This window comes from Aotus nancymaae, unplaced genomic scaffold, assembly GCF_030222135.1.
Source record: "Aotus nancymaae isolate 86718 unplaced genomic scaffold, 86718_ANA_hifiasm-v0.15.2.pri h1tg000049l, whole genome shotgun sequence".
Lineage (NCBI taxonomy): Eukaryota > Metazoa > Chordata > Mammalia > Primates > Aotidae > Aotus > Aotus nancymaae.
The window spans coordinates 35,325,156-35,347,387 of record NW_026988463.1 but is presented as its reverse complement, the minus strand read 5'-3'; the positions used below and the strand labels follow the sequence as shown (position 1 = coordinate 35,347,387).

The window sequence follows — 22,232 nt, the reverse complement described above, 5'->3', positions numbered from 1 at the left end:
GGTGCACGCCTCCACACCTGGCTAATTTTTGTATTTTCAGTAGAGATGAGGTTTCACTGTGTTGGCCAGGCTGGTCTCACACTCCTGACCTCAAGTGATCTGCCTGCCTCAGCGTCCCCCAGAGTGCTAGGATTATACAGGCGTGAGCTGCTGTGCCCAGCTGACCTTGACATTTTTTGAAGGGCACAGGCCCGCCCAGGTTTGCCAGTTTCCTCAGGAATAGCTTCATGTTCTGCACAATAGCACCACGGCAACGAGGCCGTGTGCTTCTCAGTGCATCAGATCCAGAGGTGTCTTTTTGATTAGTGAAAAATGTGGAAAGGAATTGCTTAGAACGTCTCACAAGCCACTTGGAAGATGTGAGCTCCTGGAGCAGGAGGGAGGAAAAGTCCTAAAAGGAGTCTTCCTCCCATAACCCCACCCAGCTGTCACTTCTTCTGAGAGGCTGTCCTGGCCCTGACCACATTCTCCGAAGCAGCCCCGTTGCTCTCGGTCCCCATCCCAGTTGTAACCATCTGCCATCACATTGCCCGTGTGTGTTCACACATGTGTTTATCAGGTGCTCTCCTGTTAGTACACCAGCTTCAGAGGGCATGCCTCGTCTGAATTATTCACCACTGTGGTGACAAGGCCTAAAGCAGGCCCTTAGTTTGGTGGGGAGATACTCAGTGACTTGCAGAGGAGGAAGGAGGGAAAGGAAGAGCTCTGGGCCTCATCACTGCACTGACAAGGAAGAACCTAGCATTGGAGGATACAAGGTTTCCTCAGTGTGGCAGGGGCTGGTGGGTGTCTTCGGGCTGTTACCCTTTCCTTGTACACTCTAAGACCCTTCACACAGCCTCCATAGGGAGCAAGGCCAGAAGATCAGATAATACCAAGGGTGCCTGGTTTATCCAGCATCCAGAATTGTCAGCTGTAGAAACATAAAATTCAATATAAATGCAAATGCACGTGGAAATGAAATTAGGTTTGATGCAAAACAAACTCCAGGAGCCATGAATGCCTTGGGCTTCCAGTTTGCAATCAGCTTCAGGGGGAGTCTCCAGCCCTGACCAGTGCATCTCCTGGGTCTGCCCTTCCACTCCCCAGGCCTGGGTTTGCTGATTTTCCCTCGCTGCCCCTAAAGCTGTTGTGAGGCCCAGAGATGGCTGTGTCTGCTGTACTCACACACAGGGGAAGTTGTTGCTGAATCGAGTGTGTGTCTGAGCTGGAGGTGCAGTAAGGAGATCTGTTATAGCCTTTGGTTTAATAGAGAACAAACAAAACACCTCTCACCTTACAGCCAGTCAGTCTCTCCCCTGGCAGGTGTGCAGTGTGACACTGGGGCACCCTCATCAGGCCTGGGATGGGCTCGTGCCTGTGCAGCGGGAGGCTCTCTTCTGCAGAGGCAGCTGGACTCTGTGTGTCTTATGTGTCTGAAGGGACTGGACAGGAGTGGACACTGGGTGGGATGAGGGGTGACCTCTGTGTCCAGGATACACTCCTGCAGCCAGAATGAGAAGATGCTGCGTGCAGACACTTGTCCAGATTCACTGACAACCTCGAACTTTAGCTGCCGCTCGTGGCACCATTTCAGCGAGTGGGGTGGGAGGAATGAGTAGCTCTAAAAGGGAACTGTTACCTGCCTGGCGTCGTGAGTCACTTCTCAGCATGTCATTTTGGGAGTGGGAAGTGTGCTGGGTGCGTGGGGAGGGGAGCAGGTGGGAGGGAGCAGCACGGAAGAGCCGAGGCCCCTGGAGTTCCTGATGAGCTGTTGGAGGGAGCCCACTCCTCGGAAAGGCAGGGGAGCTGCAGCACCTGTCGACTCTCTCTTCCTTCCTCCCTGCAGGCCAGCCAGCTGGGTGTGTACCGGGCCTTTGTGGATAACTACGGAGTTGGCATGGAAATGGCAGAGAAGCGCTGTCAGGCCTATGCTCAGTTTGCAGAAATCTCTGAGGTAATGCCTTGACGCCGTTCAGCCAGGTGTGCCCTGACTCCCATCTGTACCCTCCACCTCCCTGGGAGAACAGAGTGTGCCAGATCAAGATCTGGTCGTGAACCCCAGCTGTTTCCAGATTCTGTCGGGTTTGCTGCATCAGCCCCATGCTGGGGATGCTATTGTGCTCAGACAGGAGGAGCAGCTGACAGGATGTCCTGCCTCCCCAGGGGCGAGGGCCTGATTCTGGGGGTTGGCCGGGTTCTGGGGACACTCTTTGCACCTTCTGTCTGCAGTGAGGAGTGTTTGTAGTTCTGCCCGTTAACAGCTCTCACCACAAGTGTCCTGTGGCTGACTTTGTACCTGGCACTGGAGGCATGGCCGGAGGTGACCCACTCTTCCTTTTCCGGCCCGTCACAGACTTTGAGAGCGGGAAGCATTGAGGGGCTAGTGCCGCGGGGCGAGGGCTCATGTCACCTGTGCTCTCTAGACCCATGTGAGGAGCAAAGCAGCAGGTTGGAGCTGCACTGCCTGCCCCAGGCCCCACGTTTGAGAGGCTACTGACTCCCTGCCTGCATTTAGCCCCAGGAAGCTGAAACCTCAAACCATGCAGTGTTAGCACCCTGGGCCTCGAAAGAGTCATTCAGAAACAGAGACCATGAAAGGGCCATTCAGGAGGCTGGTGGCCAAGTCAGGACCAGAACCTAGCCGCACCCCTGGTCTGCACTCTCCAGACTGGGGTTCTTCCTGCCCTTCCCCACCCTGTGTCTGCCTGGTGGCCACTCTGCGACATTTTCCTCTTCAGGGGCCTTTGCTTCTTGATGATCCCACCAACTCGCTGTAGCTTTGCCTTCTGACTTGGCTTTCCCACACCCAGCAAGGGTTCTGAGCAGAAAGTAGGGGTTCTGCATTCACACCCTACTTCTAGTGCCCATGTCTCTTTCTAACCCCGTGGTTCTCGCATGGAGCAGAATGTGAGAACCACAGGGTTAGAAAGAGACATGGGCACTAGAAGTAGGGAGTGAATGCAGTCACCCTTGCTGAGACACACCCTCAGCTGTCACCCCTGGGCTTTTGTTCTCTAGACTTTATGCCGTCGTCCTGTTCATCACAGGACGGCGTATCATGGTCCCCGCTCTGATGTTTCCAGTAGTAACAGTACCTGCCGCCCTGTTCCTCCAGAGCCCGCGGGGCACCCCGCTCCACCGGGTGCTTCTGGTAACAGGCTCTGCATGCATCCAGGGCTCCAACTTCCCTCCCTGCTGCCAGACTTCCTCTGGACCATTCAATCTGTTCTCTCTTCCTTTTTCTTTAAATAAGCAACTGTCCTCCCCAGTAGCTGGAATGGTGACACTGAATTTTCAAGTGACCTTCACAAATCAGGGACCTGAGCTTTTAAAGAGCAGGTTATAGTTAGACGGGCAAGTTCAAGTCCACCCGGACAGGTTTCTGCAGAGGAGGGAGGAGACACCATGGGATGCCACCTGGGGATCACGTGGTCCCACCAGCGATGCACCAGTGGATTCTGAGCTATGGCTGGGATGCAGGAAGTAGAATGGGGCTCACGGTCAGCCGCAAGCTGGCCCACTGTGAAGGTTTGTGGCACTTGCACCGTCAGAGCGACATGCACTTCGGTTCTCTGTGTTTCAAAAAAGATCCAGAGAAATTGGAGTCACCCAAAGAGAGCAGAGTCAAACTCAAGGAAGAGAAAGTGGCAAGCCCTATGGAAGTGGGAGGGGGTCAGTGCTCAGGCATGGGAATTTGAGGATCATCCTCAAGTACAGGAAGGAGTGGAATAGCGTCCATCTTCTCCTGGGACAGTCCTGAGAGATGGGCAGCGTCCAGTTAGATCTGCTTTCCTGGAACGCCAGCTCTCCAGAGAGTAGGTAATAGGAATTAGATGAAAAGGGCTTTGGGAGTCAGGCTGGTTTGGGAGGTGCAGGGTTAAGCCAAACTCACACGTTTTCTTTTCTTTTCTTCTTTTTTTTAAGATGGGGTTTCACCATGATGGCCAGGCTGGTCTTGAACTCCTGACCTCGGGTGATCCACCCACCTCGGGCTCCCAGAGTCCTAGGATTACAGGCGTGAGCCACCGTGCCCGGCCAACTCGTACGTTTTCTTGAGTCAGGTGTTCCCGGAACTTGCAGATAACTCCCAAGCATCGCACTTTCCAAGGCACGTGGGCTGCCTCCCAGGCTCATGTGAGCCCAGCACCTGTTTTTGCAGTCTTTCATTTGGCTCTCCCACCCCCTCACACCCTTTGGGAACTGCTGAGTCGTATGTACAGAGGAACAGTCACTGCAAGGGCTGTTAAACTCTCAGGAAAGGTACCAAAGCTCATGGCAGTGTTTGGCCCCAGTGAGCTGGAAAACACTTTCTTTTGGTCTTGAGATGTTTTCTACAGCACAAGAGGTTGGCAGAGTAACCTCAGAATCTCTTCCGTCTCTGCTGCTTATGCCTTTATTCAGAAGCTTAGGACCAGGAATTAATCTCAGCTCTTTCCCAGTGGATCTGAGGCACACAGGAATCTTTTATACTGCATTTCTCCAGTGATGCGTTCAGTGCACTTGTATCAAAACATGCTAGGCTCTTCACTTACAAGCCCTGCTCTTGCCCTGGAAATCTCATTAACACCTCATTTTTTAGCAAGTACACTTGCAAATCTAGAGAGGTCGGGTGGAGGGAGAATCCAGTGTCAGTCTGCAGTGGTGGGCCTGCCCTGGCCGTCTCCAAAGGCGATTGCTCTTCCAAACTGCCAGCCCCGTGCATGCCATCTAATTACCCCAGGGAAACAGTGATGTGTGCTTAGGAGCATGCTCCTGTTGGCCTCCATTTGCAGGATTCTTATGTCAGAGGATCTCAGCCAGGCATGATTTCGTTCACAGGGGACAGGCACTTGGCAATGCCTGGAGACACTTTTGTTTGTCACAACAGTGGGAAGGCAGGTGCACTCCTGTGCCTATAGGTAGAGGCCAGGGCAGCCGCTTAGCACCCTGCAGTGTACAGGACAGCTGCTCAGAGAATCTCCAGCCCAAAATGTCAACAGTCCTTGGCTGAGAAGGCCTGTCCCACGTGGACCGCAGCCTCCAGGGCATCCTGCGTGCTCAGCTTGCCCGTGGGTCCCTGCGCACCCTGTGATTTCATTATCAGCTCAGAATGCGCCTGGGTTCATTGCAGTGAGGGAAAGCCCAGATTGCTGCCAAAGGTGGAACTTTCTGCTGCATTGAAGCTGCTTCTGCTATCTGTGTGAACATGTGCTTTTCTCTCTGCAGAACCTGAGAGCCAGAAGCAACAAAGATGCCAAGGATCCTACGACCAAGAACTCTCTGGAAAGTGAGTTCTGCATGCTGGGGCCTCTGTGTGCCTTTGTAGGGGTGCTGCTGCCCTTAGAGGTGGCGGTGTGGAAAAGCAGACACAGTGCCCACTTGGGTCGCCCCTGGGCGCCTTCCCTGTTCTACTCTTAAAATAGAGTGGGGACGGGGGAAAAACAGCTCAGGGAGGGCCGGGAAGGACACGGTCAGGACCAGTTTGCCAACAACAGTAGCAACAAGGTGCTGCTTGGCCGGGCGCGGTGGCTCAAGCCTGTAATCCCAGCACTTTGGGAGGCCGAGGCGGGTGGATCACGAGGTCAAGAGATCGAGACCATCCTGGTCAATATTGTGAAACCCCGTCTGTACTAATACAAAAAAATTAGCTGGGCATGGTGGCGCGTGCCTGTAATCCCAGCTACTCAAGAGGCTGAGGCAGGAGAATTGCCTGAACCCAGGAGGCGGAGGTTGCGGTGAGCCGAGATCGGGCCATTGCACTCCAGCCTGGGTAACGAGAGCGAAACTCCTTCTCAAAAAAAAAAAAAAAAAAGGTGCTGCTTAAATTGACTTAAATGTCATCGTGTTCTCCTCAGTGGCCTTGTAAGGAGGACTTTTTTTTTTTTGAATTGGATTTTTGCTCTTGTGGCCCAGGCTGGAGTGCAGTGGCACAATCTCAGTTCACTGCAACCTCCACCTCCGGGTTCAAGTGATTCTCCTGCTTCGGCTTCTGTAGCTGGGATTACAGGCATACGCCACCACACCCAGCTAATTTTTGTGTTTTTAATAGAGATGGGGTTTCCCTATATTGTTCAGGCTGGTCTTGAACTCCTGACCTCAAGTGATCGGCCTGCCGTGACCTCCCAAAGTGCTGGGATTACAAGCGTGAGCTACTGCACCCGGCTGTAAAGAGGATTTTATTTTCGGTTTTTGCCAGTGACAAGTTTAGTCATGAAGTAACCTGTGCAGGGCACAGGTTCTAAGTGGCTGGGCGGGGACTGAGTCCAGAGTTGCTGGGAAAGTGGTATCAGGAGTTATCACTCAGTTCTTTCTTTCAGTTGTTAGGGTGTTGTGAATAGTTACAATTACAAAGAAAAGCCCCCAGAGCTTTGTGCTGGGAGCCTCAGTTTCCCCACCTGCAAAATGAAAGTAGCGATGTGTGCCTTACGCTGGTCGCGGGAGTGTCGTGAGGAAACACACCTGGCATGTCTCAGAACACACCTAAGCGTCCATGCCTGAGATGGGCCACACTCACTGTCGTCACGGAGAAGCACAGGCGGCTGAGGTCGGCCAGGGGGCTGCTCCCATTGCAGTGGGGCTCGTGTGCCTCTGGAGTCCAGGTGTCCTCAGGCAGGTCACCAGAGAACCTGTCAAACCAAAAGTTGTTTCGGCATCTGAATAGGTTCCTGCCTGTCTTGGAGTCAGACATCTGAAACGTCCCGGGATTGATGGTAAGGGCAGCCAAGAGGTCTGCTCTCAGTGTGCCCCCTGGGCTGGAGAGCAGGTCTCCCTCCAGAGTTGGGGCCCTTCCTAGCCCATACTTGCCAGGGTGGGCTCCCTGACCCCAGGAGTGGCAATGCTGAGCCTTTTTAGTTGTTGTCACTGAGCCAGCCTTGCAGGCCCGGGTCTGACGAGCTGCTCTGAACTCCACGTGCAATGAATGTCGAGGGCTTAAAGCTCAAAGTGTTCCAGGCGGGTGCTGTAGCCTTGCCCTTGTCACTGCACAGAGGGGAGATGGAGCCTGTGGAGGCTGGGGCAGCCCCCTCCCCACTCACCCTTGCACTGAGGGCATTCAGGCAGCTAGTGTGCGTCTGCACGTGTGGCCTCTCTCACCACTCCTCTCTCTCCTCAGCTCTGCTCTACAAGCCTGTGGACCATGTGACGAGGAGCACACTGGTCCTCCATGTGAGTCATAGCACCCTTCCTGACTGGGACCAAAACTGCCCCCTAGGGCGCATGCAGCACCAGTGCTCTGTAGGGCGCACGCAGCACCAGGGCTCTGTAGGGCGCACGCAGCACCAGGGCTCTGTAGGGCGCATGCAGCGCCAGTGTTCTGCAGCATTTCTTTTGGTTGTCATAGCTGCAGCTGAGGGGGCGCTGCTGACATCTAATGGGTAGAGGCCTGGGGTGGTGTTGGACATTCTGTAGTGCAAGGGACAGCTCTCTCTTGCCTCCCAACAAAGAATTACTCCATGCAAATGTCAGCCAGTGCTGAGGTCGAGAAACCCTACCCTAGAGCCTTACAGAGGAGCCCCTCTTGGCCGTGTGTATGCGGCTGGGTTTGCTGGAGCACATCCAGAACCTGCTTGCGGGATGTTGCTCACACAAGTGCGGCCCAGGTGAGAGATTCCTGCACAGCCCGGCCCAAGTGAGAGAGGCGGTGCTGACACGAGGCAGTGGTGACACGAGGCAGTGGTGACAGCGCGGGAGCTAGCACTCTGGGCTCCGTCTGCACCTCGTGTCTGCACTTTGCACATAGTGGCGGGTGCCAAGGCCCCTCTGTGTCTAACTCGTCTGTCTTCCCGGGGCAGGACTTGCTGAAGCACACTCCTACCAGCCATCCCGACCACCCCTTGCTGCAGGACACCCTCCGCATCTCACAGAACTTCCTATCCAGCATCAATGAGATCACACCCCGACGGCAGTCCGTGACGGTGAAGAAGGGGGAGGTGAGTGTGGCGGGGGATGGCTTGGGTTTGCCCAGCCTGCTGAGCTGGAGGCAGGCAGGGCACCCTTGATCTGAGGCCTAGAGCCCCTCCTGGTCCTCGGCAGACCTTGCCTTTTGGGATTGGTGAACTTGGCAGCACACCCAGTCCTGTGTGGAAGGTGTTGGGGTGCAGTTGCAGGGGTGACTTGCACGCACCATGCCCTCCAGGTGGCGTCCGTCACCGTGCCTCGCTCAGCCACCTTTTTCCTTCTCTGTCATGGTGGGTTATGTCCAGGGAACCCTTTTTTATCCCCCCACACTCTTGCCAGCTTAGGGTCCCCAGCCAAGGAGACCTGTGTGAAGGAGGTGAGTAGGAAGGTGGCATTTTGTCTGCCTGGAATCCTCCTACTTCCTCCTGAGTGCTTTCATTAAAAAACAGTTAAGATCGGATTTAAGGATTTGAGAGGGGGAAGAAAGAGGGGTTCACAGTTTGTGTCTGTGACGTGAGACTTCACATCTGCCTCCAGGAAGGCGCTCCTTCTTCCCCGCCGTCACTGACGTACTCTGTGTGCACGTCATCAGTGGGCAGGCATGGCCTGTGTCTGTGCCGCTCTGAGCCTTCCTGGGTGGGGCCTGGCACATAGCGAGGCAGGTGCTTTCCCAGGCGGGCAGCAGCTACTGAGAACAGCTGAGGCCTGCAAGCCGGGCAGCCGGTGTCCAGTGGGAACAGCTTTTGTCAGAGGCAGCACTGAGGCGAGGGGAGCCGACCCATGGCCTAAGGGGTCTCATGCAGGGACAGGAACTGTCTGGCCCAGGCAGGACACAGGCTGGGCATGAACCGACTGTAGTTGCCTCTGAGAACCACCTCCTCCTCTTTCTTCTGGTTTATGTGCGAGGTGGTTGGCAGTGTGCCAGGGACATAGGCCCTGTCCTCAGAGTACCCCCAGGATGGATCTATCCAGCACATGGGTTTTTTTTTTTCCTTTTACTGCCCTGAGCCATCAGGCAGGCAGCTTTCAGCCTCGTCCACCACACACTTATTTGGGAATGGTACCCTGAGTGCCCAGAGTCTTGACCTTGAGTGAGGGGCTTGGTCAAGTTTCTCCTGGTGGGCCTGGCCCAAGAAGGGCATGGAGAAGGAGGGAGCTGTCCTCTCCATTCCACTCTTCAGGCTTGTCCAAGCCCTGGAGCTAGGCAGACACAGGGTCCATGCCAGCGTCATGAGGACCGACCCACTGGGTGGCCTAGAGCTTCTCCCAGCTGGGCCCATTCCTCGTCTTTGCAGCAGGATGGGAACATGGCCCCACCTCATTGGGCACCTGGGCTCTCAAATGGACATGATTTAGCGGCAGTCCTGGCCATCCGTGATGGCTCCTTGGCAGTCTGAGCTCATTGAAGGCAGAAGTGGGTCCCTGGCGCCTTCCAGGGGAGGTGTTGAGCAGTGCAGGTGTTCCCCAGCTGATCAGCCCATGGCTGGGGCCTGGGAGAGGTAGGGGATCAGACGTTGCTTCTTGAAGCATCAGCGGGGCCCTGTCCCTGGTTCTCTTCCCTGGCTCAGGGCCACAGAAGGAGAGCAAGCCTGTGACAAACCCGTGGGCAGCCGCACAGATCTAAGTGGATGTTGGATTTGCTTCTCCTAACCCTCCATCTGCTGGGTGGCTTCCTCCCGGGCTTGCTCTTCCCTCCTGAGACGCCTGCTCTTTCCCTTTTGATATTCTTCTATGAGCACTCTGACCTCCTGGGAGGTGAGTGTGGGGTCCTTTTTACCATGACTTCTCCTGTGCCGAGTCTGCTCCCTGCATCTCCAGCTGCCATTTATCATTGCTAGAGAGAAGGAAGGACCTTCTCACCACTCAGATCATTGGAATCCACTGCCTTGGGGAATTGAGGAAAATGGTGATGTTGCCTAGAAATTGGCAGCCAGGCCCTTGTTCCTGCATAGGTCCGCATTGCGGCCTCCTTCCACGATGACTCATGGCCAGGTCTCGGGACCACCAAGGAGGAAGTGTAATTTAAGAAGGGCTGGGAGCTTCACAAAGGGAGGGGCCTGGATCTGCATCCTCTTCAGCACCTCGCCCTGGTGGAGGGGCATTTGCTCATTGAGGAGGGGTCACCTGGGTGCCTCAACTGCAAAGCAAGGTGGAGGACTAACGACGCTAGGAAACATCACTGTGAGTCTGACCAGCACCCCCTTGTTTAGGGCTTTCTATCTGAGGCCCGTCAAGGGAGGTGGCTTGATAGTGGCTAAGCCAGGATGATAGACAGATGCCTTGCTGTGCCCCGCCCCTGCCATTCCTGAGGCAGATGCTGCTAATCAGTTGGCCACTCCAAACCTGGACGTCCTCCTCAGTATCCCCTGGCACTGCCCAGCGAGTTTGCAGTCCTTTATGCAGAAAGAAGGATGCCAGATGGGCAAAGCCCTGCCAGGTTCCACTCTCCCTTACTGCTTACCAGTGTACTGATTTGGGGACACCCTTTTGCTTCCCTGGGTGTCCCTGCTCTCTGAGGGCAATGATACATGGTCCGTGGCCCCTCCACTGGGTGTTGAGACTGAACAGGTTTCACAGCCTTCGAGGGACTTTATGGAATTCAGGGGTGGTGACCTGCCTGCATGGCGCCATCTGTGTCAGAGGTGACAGGAGAGCTCCCCTGACGTCACCAGCCAGGAAAGAGGGGCAGGAGCTGCAGGCTGCTTCCTCTTAGAATTTGCAGCCAGGGCGGGGCCTGAGCTTTTCTCTTCTGCGCATCTCTCACTTTGGTACATGACACGGAGTGTCAAGTTCCCAAAGGGAGAAAGAAACTGTGCCTCATAACAACTCTGTGGGATCAGAGGCGATCTCCCGTTTACAGATGAGGAAACTGCAACTCAGAGAGGTTGAGTGTCTTGCCCACAGTCACACAGCCACTAAGTAGCTAAGCCAGGATGCAAGTGAGGCCAGGGGTCCCCTGTGTGCACCTCGGGTGTGTTACTCTTTGGTTCCCTTCCTCCTTTGTGAGCCGATAGGACATGTCCATGCCTCCTCTTGTCCCTGCAATACCTGGAGGTAGGAAGAGTCACAAGGAGGAGGAGATGTCCCTTTCAGCTCTGCATACCACCCCATCCCCTGCCGCTCCTGCTGGGAGTATGTCAAGGGGGTGGAGCTGTTTCTGGCTTCCCTGGCATTTGGTGTCAAGAGGAAAGCTGCCTCTGTCGGCCTGGGTCACTGCTGGGCCTCCTGGGAGGTGGCCCATTGCTACCTGCTCAGCCTGGGCAAGTCTGACATCGAGGAGAGGCACGGGTGTGAGCCCTGATCAAGGTCAGCTGCCCCAGCCCCCCACTGTGGCTCCTGTAATCTCATCACCCTTTTCAGCTACATCCCACGGCTCTAGGGCTGTGTTCTTTGGGCAAGAGTGACTTTGGGCTACATTCCTGGTGGCCCTCTGATGCTGAATGGTGGCCGGCAGATGCCCCGTCTTCCCAGTGTCCTGGCCCAAGCACATCTGGGGGCCATGAGCCGCAGGTGCTGCCCAGGAGAACGCCCTCCTCAGCCTCCCCAAAATAACCGGATCAAAGGATCCTGCAGGCACTGTTTCTTTCCAGGCCTGGGTTCTGAGGGCTGGTGGGTGACGCTCATTTGTTTAGCTGAATTAACTTCACAGTTAGATCACCGATCCTCACTGCTGGCTGACTCCCCACGTGGTTGCCTGTCCGTCTCCTTGGAGCCTTGCACCATGCGCTGCTCAGCACCCCCTCGGCTCAGGCTCAGAAACGTAGTGGATGATCCAGTTGGGATGTTTTGTTTCCCAAGAGCCAGCCAGGCACTGACCTCCAATACCCATTCTCTGCCTAGGATCCCAGAGGCCCCTCCGTAGGAAGAACGCAGGCAGCAGTCCAAACAGGAGCTGCAGAAAGGCTTTGTAGCAGGGAGGCACCACCGGTGCAGGCTGGAGGCTGAGAGGTGGTGAGGCTCAGGCAGAGGAGAACCAAGGTCTTTTAATCAGTTGATGATTAATGAGTTGGAGAACAGGCTGGGTGTAGTGGCTCGCGCCTGTAATCCCAGCACTTTCGGAGGCCAAGGCAGGTGGATCACTTAAGGTCAGGAGTTCGAGACCAGCCTGGCCAACATGGTGAAACCCCGTCTCCACTAAAAATACAAAAATTAGCCTGTCATGGTGGCACATGCCTGTAATCCCAGCTACTCGGGAGGCTGAGGCAGGAGAATTGCTTGAACCTGGGAGGCAGAGGTTGCAGTGAGCAGAGATCTGCCGTTGCACTCTGCACTCCAGCCTGGGCAACAGATCGAAACTCCGTCTCAAAAAATAAAAAAATAAATGGCTGGAGAACAGTTGGAGAGACCAGACCCTGTTGGCATAGTTTGCAAGGGGTGCTATGGAGAGGGAGGTGCCCAGCCCACGGGTGAAGACAGGATGGGTGGGGTTCTCAGCTCCACTGGACACCAGACAGAAGCTGCAAGGGCAAGGCTAGTGCCCACGTCGAGGGCTAGGCCTTTCTGGGCCCTTCATAAACATTTGCAAACAAAACTTGGGTTCTCAGCTTGTCTGGGCCAAGTTCTAATTCCTTCCTGGAGTGTGGGCATGTTGCTTACCTCTGAGCTGCTCCTTTTCCAGGAAGTGGTGGAGCTGGAGCCTGCTGCATGGGAGGGTTCTGTGGATTGAGAGGAGATGTTTTACGTCACGCTCTTTTCACACCTTCTTGGCACCCAGAAAGAGCTCAGCAAACATTAGCTGCCACCAGCCACCCTGACTGTGGCTCTCAGCCGGCATAGTTCTTCCCAGGCCCCGCCCTACCCTCCTCCTGGTACAGTGTCTCTTGGGGCATAGGAAACTCTGGGCCAGCTTGGCCATGGGAGGGTTTCTTGGGGACCAGAGAGTAGAGATTTGCTCTGCAAGGAGGGCAGGTCGAGAGCAGGTGAGAGGGAGGGAAGGGCGAGGAGGACCCTTGGCCTCATTTTCGGCTGCAGTGTGTATTGGGCTGCCTGGCGACTCTCATTGCTCCTGGTCCCACTACCGAACCACTGGAGCCTGCTATATCCCTGCATAGACAGGGTCACTGACAGGCAGTGTCAGCCAGGTTTCCAGGGGTGCGCACTTTGCTCTGGGGGCACAGTAGTGAAGGCTGTGGCTCCTCCAGGGCCCCCCACCAGCCAGCAGCTGACAGCTCCCCCTTGGTCTTCACCTGGGTCCTGTTCTGTCTCCACTTCCTTAGCTGCTACATGGGGTTCTTTGGCAACTTTTCCTGGTTCCACCAGTCAAGGCGCTGCTGATTTGTTGATGATAAAACTGCAGTTCTTGTACCTGGGGCAGTGTTCCAGCATCTCCGTGGAACCATGGTCTCTGGTTCCTGGGGCATGTTGTAGTCGGTTTGAGCTGCTTTGTTAAGTACGGACTTCTGGGAGGCCCACACACAGACCTTTACCTCTCACACTTTTGGAGGCTGGAGATCCAGGGCCAGGGTGCCAGCATGGTCAGATTCTAATGAGGACAGTGAGAAGCATGACCGCCCTTCCATTGTGCCCTCACATGGCCTGCCTGGAATTAGACATGGAGAGAGAAAAGGACCTCTCTTTCTTCCTCTTCTAATCCCATCACATAGGTTCCACCCTCATGACGTTCCTTACCTCTCAAAGTCCCCACCTCCAGATACCATTCCACAGGAGTTAGGGCATCAGTGTGAATTTTGAGCGGGGGCAGAAACTTTCAGCCCTAACAGTGTGCTTCTTCCTTCCAGACTGGCCATCCCAGGAAGGCCCTGGATAGGCTGTGCCCTGGGCGGTGGGTGATGCTGCACTGGTGACAGCTGGAGGAGGTGGCTGGCCAGAGGGACGTCCCCTTAGGAAGGAGGTGCCCCTCCTCATGCCCACAGGCCTGACACGACCCCCTCCTCAGAAGACAGAGGGCACACATGTGACCTCACAGGACCTCAGTTTCCTTGTCTGTAGAAATGGAGGTGATGGTGCCTGCCTTGTAGAGTCCTCACGAGGATTGAGTGGTATGATTCACGGGAAGCTGTGACTGTCACGCTCCCACCTGCAGAGGGCATGGCAAAGGGTGACAGCCCCGTGTGAGGCCCTGCAGGTCGCAGTTTAATTTAATCCTCAGAACATGCGACTAGACCAGTCTTTCTCACCCCATCATGTTTAAGGAAACAGAGGCTCCAAGAAATGGAGGAGTATAGCCAACATCATCGTCACAGAGAAGAAGGGTGGGCTCAGAAGAAGGATGGGCTTGGGATAGTGAAGGTTCAGGCTGCCCTTGCTTTCTGGGGGCTCCTGGGGGGATGATGATTTCAGTCGTTGAAGAAGGCAGTTGGCATTTCTTCCAGCTGATGTTACCCACCTGGGATGTGGGGAGGGGGCTCCCCAAAGGAAGTGTTGCCCTGCCAGTGGGGGCCTGCTCTCCCACTGCCCCGCCCTGCAGCACACACAGAGATGACGCCCACACGGGGTTACTTACACCAGGATACACACAGGCCTGACACACACAGGGACATACCCTCACACAGGAACACACACACAGAAACATGGAGACGCACACAGTGACACACACAGGCACACATACCTCCCCAGGCCACAGACCCGTGTGGGGTTCCATGCACAAGGACACACAGGCACTCACACGAGAGTGAATACACCCGGAGACGTGGAGACGCACACAGGGACACACAGAGAGGCAGACACAGAACACATGGGATCTTCCAATGCGCCCTTTTCACACACAGGCCCCCATGGCCTGGCTAGCCAGCTCTCCAAACCATGGTGCCGTCCCAGGTCCCAGTGAGGCCCCAGCCCTCTCTGTCCCCCCGCTCCAGCTGGGGGCGTTTGCCCTGGAGAGACGCTGAGCCATAGGGACAGTGGTTTCCAGCCACGTGGCCTTATGCTGGCTTTGGGATGCAGTCAGGACTGTGGCCCTGGCCCACCTTTGCCATGTGCCCTGGAGGATGTGACTCCGATGGACTGTGTGGAGAAGCCTGGGCTGATTTCAAGACTGAGCATCCTGTACTCTGGGCTGGGGACCAGGCTGCTGAGCACTTCTGAGAGGGATGTCTCCTGGGCAGGCAGTGACCTATGCCACATGGCCTCCCAGCTCCGTGCTGGTGCTGTGTGGGCTGGGAGGGCAGGGGCTGGGTGATGGGGACTGCAGAGCAGGGCCTGAGATGCTGCGACATGCTGGGGTGCCTACGGATTAGGGTTTCTCTCAGGTGAGAGCTGCACAGGTGGGTGGGGGTTTGGAGGCTGTGGTGGCATCAAAAGAGTAGCCCAGAATCATCTGAATCCACTGTCCAAGCCTCCTGGGCCTGCAGTCCACACCCCAGAGGGGCCACGTCCTCCCCACAGTCAGGCCTGGGTCCTCTCAGTGTGGCAGGCCGGCATGTGGGTGCTACAGGCGTCCAGTGTGACACTCAGTGGCCTTGCTGAAGGCCGAGGGTGCCCCTGAGGTGGGCTGTGGGGAACCTGTGCTGGAGAGGCAGCTGCATTTCTGGCACACAGGCAGAGTGGGCCGGGTCTGCGGCTTCTGAGCTAAGCATGGGGCACCCTTTGCTGGTGATGGCGAGAAGCTCAGCGCCTTTGTATGAAGAGGGTTGCTGGCCGTCCAGCCCCATCAGTGCCCCACAGGGAAGGTGCCTGAGACCCCTCTTCCTTGGCAGGGAGGCCCTTTCTTGTGTCCCTGCCAAGCAGACATCCTGCAGTCCTTCCCTAAGGACCTCAGCGTCCTAGGATCCTACCCAGACCTGGTCCCCGCTGCAGACCCAGCAGTGGGGATTACCCGGCTTCAGCGCTCCAGCTCTGCCTGACGTTTCTCCAGGTGCACATGCTGTTTCTTGCTTCCTGTGGGTGCCATCACCAGGCGGCCGTCTGCCCTCGGCAGGCGGGGTGTGGGTGAGTGCCTATGAGTCACGGCCTTGGCACGCCGGCAACCTTCCTAGCCTTCCACTTAGGCGCACCAGAGGCCCCTGCATAAGTCGTCGTTCCCCCTCACCAGAGCCAACTGGCTGTCGTGAGCCAAGCTGCTTATGATGGTGACATGCAGCTTCCACCCCTGAGAGTGTCGGAGGCCTGGCCCAGACTGTACATGCTAATGGGGAGCTCTGCTGCCTCCGGCCCCAGAGTGCGGGAGAGTTCAGAGAGACAGAGGCTCCCTGAGAAGAACCTCAGGCTGCAGGTGACAGCAGGGTGAGGCGCCTGGTCTGGCCCCAGAACCAGCCTGGCTCACCCAGAGCACAGGACCTCATCACTTCTCGAGATGGGGACAGGTGCAGTTCTTGTGGGGAGACACTGAATTTTCACACCCTCTGTTGTCTGTGACTCCCCTGCAGACCTCTGGCTCTCAGCACAGGGCGGGGTCCTCCCTGTGAGCCTTCCCTGAGACCAGGGGGGCTGGGTGCCCGCTAAACACTTGGTCTTTCTCCCATGAGGTTGTGGGCTCCTGAGTGTAGAGACCTGTGAATGTTGCCGCTTGCTCTCTGCTGCCTGGGACAGAGTGTGGGCCTCGCTGAAGCTCAGTTTTCTCATTAAGGACCTGCCTCCAGGCTGTTGCAGGGATTGGATCAAATAATTCAGGCGATGTCCTCATGCGGTGCTCTGGTCCCGGCATGGGAAAGGCTGCTGCGACAGCCTCTCATCCTGTCCCCATGCCCTCCGCACAGTGCCCAACCCTGTGAGGTACCAGGCAGGGGGTCTTAACCTAGACATGCCCATTCAGCAGCCTCTCGAGCGAGAAGGACCAACCCTTGCCTTTCAGATACAGACCAAGAGGCAGAAAGACGCGTGGCTTATTAGGAGCCTGTGCCCCTGTCCTGCACTCCCCACCTGCGCTCCACTTTAACCCTGCTCTCAGGCTGCGGGTATCCAGGCAGGTGTCAGAGGTGTGGCCCCTGCACACCGGGGACCCTGCCCATCCTGTCTAGTTGGGAGGACTAGGAGTTCCAGGCATGGGGCCCCCAGTTCCTGCTGCCCTCAGAACCAGGCCCAACCCTTTGCCGTGACCTCGAGGGCTGCCACTTCCAGAGTGCACTGGGCCCATCTCCACCCACAGACCACACTAAACCTCCAGCACCAAGCTCTTCCCACCACAGGGCCTGTGCCTGACATGGTCCCTCTACAGAAATACTTGCTCCTGGCATGGCTGGCTTCTTGCCAGTTCTAGACCTCCACCTGCCACCCCAGAGAGGCACTGGCTGCCCTGTTTAAAGCGGGTCCTCCCATCACCCATCTTCACAGAAAACTGTTTGCTTGGCTCTGTGCCCCTACAGACCCACAGCCGTTACCTCCCTCCTCCCTCCTCCCCCATCCTCCCACCCTCTTCCAAAGGCTGAGCACACAGGAGGGATTGGGAAATTTGTTGAACAGAGAAGTTCAACTTACTTCAAAAAGAAGTTCATCTTACTTCAAAAAGTAAGTCCTGATCTGTCAGCAGGACTGTGGGATGAACAAAACATTCTGCAAAGTGAATGTGAGGGTCAGATGTGGAAGGAGTGAAATCTTCCCGGAGAGAACGTCTCTGGGTCAACCTGCTCCTGCTGGGCTGGGAGGGCCAAACACGCCCCACCCATCACCCCAGGCTGGCCCTGACCCCAGCCTTCCCTGTGCCCGCAGCACCGGCAGCTGCTGAAGGACAGCTTCATGGTGGAGCTGGTGGAGGGGGCCCGCAAGCTGTGCCATGTCTTCCTCTTCACTGACCTGCTTCTCTGCACCAAGCTCAAGAAGCAGAGCGGAGGGTGAGTAACGATGTGGTCCCATCCCGGCGGTGACCCCGTCCGTGCTCATGCTCCAGGGCGTGGAGGGTCCGTCATGGCGGAGGCCACCTGTGATGTAGCTAGGTGCTCTTTTTACATTCCATTGCTCCTTGGGCACAATGCCAGGCTCCAGGTTAAAGACTGTCACTAGCAGGAGACGTCATGGGGCATCCTGGGGACCAGCTTTGACTTCTGTAGTGAGGGGTAAACCAGACCATGACTTCCAGGACCATTGCAGAAAGGCCACCTCAGGACCATTTGAGGTCAGGGGCTGCAGGCAGTGCTGGGTGGTGGCTTCTGAGTTATTCTCGGCGTAGCCCTGCACACACTCCCCTCCTCCCTCCAAGGATTGGGTTCACCCAGATCACACCAGGTTGGAGTGGAGCAAAGAAGGCCACACTGGGAAGACCAGCACAGGCTCTTCCCCATATCCTGCCCTGCTGAGTGGGTTTAATCAGTCAACTCAGAGGAGAGCCTTAGTTCCCCCATCTGTCAGGTGAGGGGATGACGCCCAGCTTTATCTACAGTCATTGAAACTCTTAGAGCCCTGGGGGTGGACTTCAGTCCTGTCCTGTCGTTGTGCAGCCTTAATGTACTCCCCACATGAGCCCTCCACCTTAGGTTCAGCATAGAATAAGATGCATCTAGACTCCTGAGATGCCTGGGGCCTGGGGTCACGTGTTCAGAATGTCTGTTCCCAGGAATCACTGAGGCTGGGGCCGGGGCCACCAGCGCCTGCCAGTGGCTTCATCCCAGTCGGTTACATGGAACACGTGCTGGGTTTAGGTCGGGTAAACCATGCGTGGTCAGGAACACGGGCTCTTGGGTTCTTGACAGCAGTGACATCAGCCGTGGAAGGTAGTTGGTGCATGTCAGTGTTCTTCTCTTCCCCACCCCCAGCAAAACCCAGCAGTACGACTGCAAATGGTACATTCTGCTCACGGATCTGAGCTTCCAGATGGTAGACGAATCGGAGGCAGTGCCCAACATCCCCCTGGTGCCGGACGAGGAGCTGGACGCTCTGAAGATCAAGATCTCCCAGATCAAGAGTGACATTCAGAGAGAGAAGGTGCGTGGCGGGGGGCAGGTGGGGGAAGCAAGGGCCGGGCTCCGTGTGGTCTTATTGGGCAGCAGCCCCCACACATGGCCAGTGGGTGCTCTCTCTGTCAGGCCTCTGAGCCCCAGGTCTGGTCTCTGGGACATATATGAGTTCTCAGGTCTTAGAGGACTGGGCATCTGGGCACAGCTAGGTGCCCGATTGTTCTGAGAACACCCAGCTTAATGCGGAGCACCATACCAGAGGGGCTGCCAACCCGACCTTCCAGAAAAACAAAGGGAACTGGCCATGGTCTCTACAGTGCCTTTCATGGGATACTTCTTATACCTGGTGGATGGCCACATGCTTAGTTATCTCATCTGTGACCAGGGGTCCCTCATGAGGGAAACTTGTTTACACTGGCAAGTTTAAACTGTGTCCAGTTTATGCCTGCCTGGCCATTGCTGTGGCACTGGGAGCCTGATCTTCTGTTTTCGCCAGCATTCCTAGGAAAACCTGACCTAGGAAAACACCGCCTAGCTTTTCGGAAACACACCACCACCATGGGAAACTAGGTCTGAGATTTTTTACCTACAGGTTTTGGACAAGGAGGTGCCATGAGGAGGGAGGGCAGTCCTCTGTCCCTGGGTCACACGAGGCACAAGTGAAGAGTCAGAGAGATAGAGACAGCACGCATGACAGCTAACAGTATTTCTAAGGGAACAGGGTGTGGACACTTTTAAGTTCACAGGCAAATGCCTGGATGGTCCTTTTAAGGAAGCAGCAGGAATGCAGGAGCTCAGTCAGCCAGGCGGGAGAGAGGCTTCTGGGTTCTCACCTCTGGCCACTGGCTTGAGTTCAAGTGTGTGGTCTCCTGATGCCCAGGCAGCGTCCTTTGCTGTGTGGTTCCATTTTGCGGTTGAAGTACCAAGTCACCGGAGAAAGTCACAGCCAGATGCTGGAGGGCTTGGAATGGTTCAGGATGCGGGGCCTAGGGGAGGGGCTGGTTGTCCCCTGTTCAGCTACCCTGATGGGGGCCAGGCCCAGGTGGGGGTGCCACCCCTCCAGGTGTTTGGGACTACAGGCACTTAGTTTTCTCCAGAGATGTTTGAAGACTGTAAAAATGGTGAGGACAGCCCCTCAATCTGGTTAGCTAGGCCAGAGGAGGTGGGTGGCAAAAAGTTTGGGTCTGGGCCCAGGGATGCCCAGGTAGGGTGGACACAGCGGGACAGGAGTCCTCAGCCCTTGTCCAGCTGCCCAGCCTGCTGCACCCAAACCCAGCACACTTAGGAGCACAGGGGAGCTTCAAGACTGGGGTGAACATTGTATTGTTCATCCTTGTGGGACCGTGACCTCCGTGGTAGGCTGTCCCCATGCAGAGTAGGAGCCAGTGCCATGCCCTGAGGGCAACTGAGGCCTGTTGAGTGTGACTGTTGCACTCTCCATGTTCAGCTCTTTGGGGGATGGTATGGGGCCCTATCTGGTGACGGGCAGCACATTTTCTCCCCAGGGATAGTGGCTTCTAGAGGGATCCACTCAGCTCAGCATAGCAAGGGCTCACCTGTCCAGGTTCTGTTGAGAGTTGTCTGCCCTTCTGCTGGGACCTCCACAAATATGCCCAGGGGGCCCAATGTGGAAATCTAACTGGATTAGGAAGTGGGTGAGGGACCCTCTAGGTCGCAACAGCCCCCTGGACATTGTCTGAATTGGGGAGAAAATGAAAGGCAGGGTTGTTTGTAAGTCTCTTCTCTCCACCCTTTTGAGAGGAAAGACCTCGTTCCTCCAGGAAAGGTCCCAAGCATGTACCGCAGCGTGTACTGTGCCTTGACCCTGTAAAAAGGCTGTTTTGTCCTCCAAAGGCCACCACCAGCAGCAGTCTGGGGCCCTGGACTGTGCTGAGTGGAGACACGAGATTCTCGCTCTCTGCAGGCTGAACACCGCTGGTGGTGGGGATGGATGGAGCGGGAGTGAGTTGTATGGGGCGCTGGAATGGGAAGGTGAGGTTGTGGTATCTCCCCGCAGAGGGCAAACAAGGGCAGCAAGGCCACGGAGAGGCTGAATAAGAAGCTGTCAGAGCAGGAGTCGCTGCTGCTGCTCATGTCTCCCAGCATGGCCTTCAGGGTGCACAGCCATAACGGCAAGGTGAGCGCCCGCCATGCTGGCCCCACCTGCTCTTCTGGCCTGGGATGGGCTCTTGACTGTCTAATGGCAGCGCATTTTCACTTGGATGCACCCCGCCCCGAGAGGCTTGTCCAGCATGGTGCATGCAAGCACAGTCATTTCTTTTTCTGGGGTTTTGGGCCATAGCCCTCAGGTTGAGTGGCAGCTGGCTCAGCTCCCACAGCTGGGAGTGGGCTGGGTGTCCAAGGAGGGTATAAGACAGGGCGCCTAGCAGGTTTGTGCAGACCTGGTCCTTGGTATAGGGATGCTGTCCCGGGGCCTTGAGGGCCAGAGATGCACCTTCTGTCCTGAGTCTGGCTCCTGGTGCCATCTGTAGCCTGGGCCTCTCCTTCCAGGGGCATGACACGCACCTGTCAACGTGCAGAATGGCTTGTTTTCTAGGCTGGCCAGGAGAGGCAGCTGGTGGGCTCTGCAGAAGCCTCATCTCTGGGCTAGTGTGGGGCTTGTGGGTTGAATGCAGGAGGTCAGGTCTAGATCAACCTTCACCTCTGCTGTTCCCACCTGGTCACCTCCATGTCCCTTAGCTGTGCCCCTCTGCTGGCATCACACCCTGACACGCGCAGTTCAGGCGAGAGCTTGTGTCAGAGGTGCTGTGACACCCAGCTGGCAAGAAGGGCAGGGAGTGCCAGAAGCGACATGCCGGGCTGTGAGCACACCTGGCCACTGGGCTACAGCCAGCTGGAGGTGTGGGTTGCATGCTCCAAGGTGCCCCAGGCCGGCCGGGCATTCGCAGAGCCAGGGTGGAGATAACTGGGTTTGTTCTTCTCGCCCACCCGAGAGTTACACGTTCCTGATCTCTGACTATGAGCGTGCAGAGTGGAGGGAGAACATCGGGAGCAGCAGAAGAAGTGTGAGTGTCCTCTGTCCTGAGAGGGCTGGGCTTCGAAACACCAGAGCCAGGCTGGCAGCTCCTGTGGTTTGAAACCTTTTTTGTTTTGAGGGGTTTTATCAAGTGAAGTGTTAGGTGGAGGGCTCATTTAGAAAACAAGTTGGAGACAGCCATCCCCATAGGCCTCCCAGCCGTCTTGTCTCTGTGCTCCTGACCATCTGATGGCGCCGCGTTTTCACTTGGACACACCCCGCACCTATCCTGCCCCCATCCCCTGGGCATTCATTTCCCCAGCCTGCTGCACATACACCCCACCCCCGGCCTGCCCCTTAGGCCTTTCCAGAACCCTGCCACCACCCCATTTTCTTGGCCGCCTCCATTTCCCCTCATCTGCCCCATGCTCCCCCAGGCCTTCCCTGCCCCAGTAGGTGCTGATACTAAAGGGGCCCTTGGCTGGGCCCACTTGGGTAGCCACACTGTGCTGGCCCCACTGCCCTGTCCACATGGCCCAGCTGCCTGCTGTCAGCACAGGGATGCTCCCTTCCTCTGGGGCAGCCCCTTCTCTGGGCACTTCCCTCTGTCAGGG

The 22,232-nt window shown here is 56.3% G+C and overlaps 1 pseudogene; it reads left to right on the top strand.

Moving 5' to 3' along the window:
- LOC105708091 (breakpoint cluster region protein-like) overlaps positions 1-22,232 on the top strand; it is a 197,487-nt pseudogene that overhangs the window by 150,178 nt on the left and 25,077 nt on the right.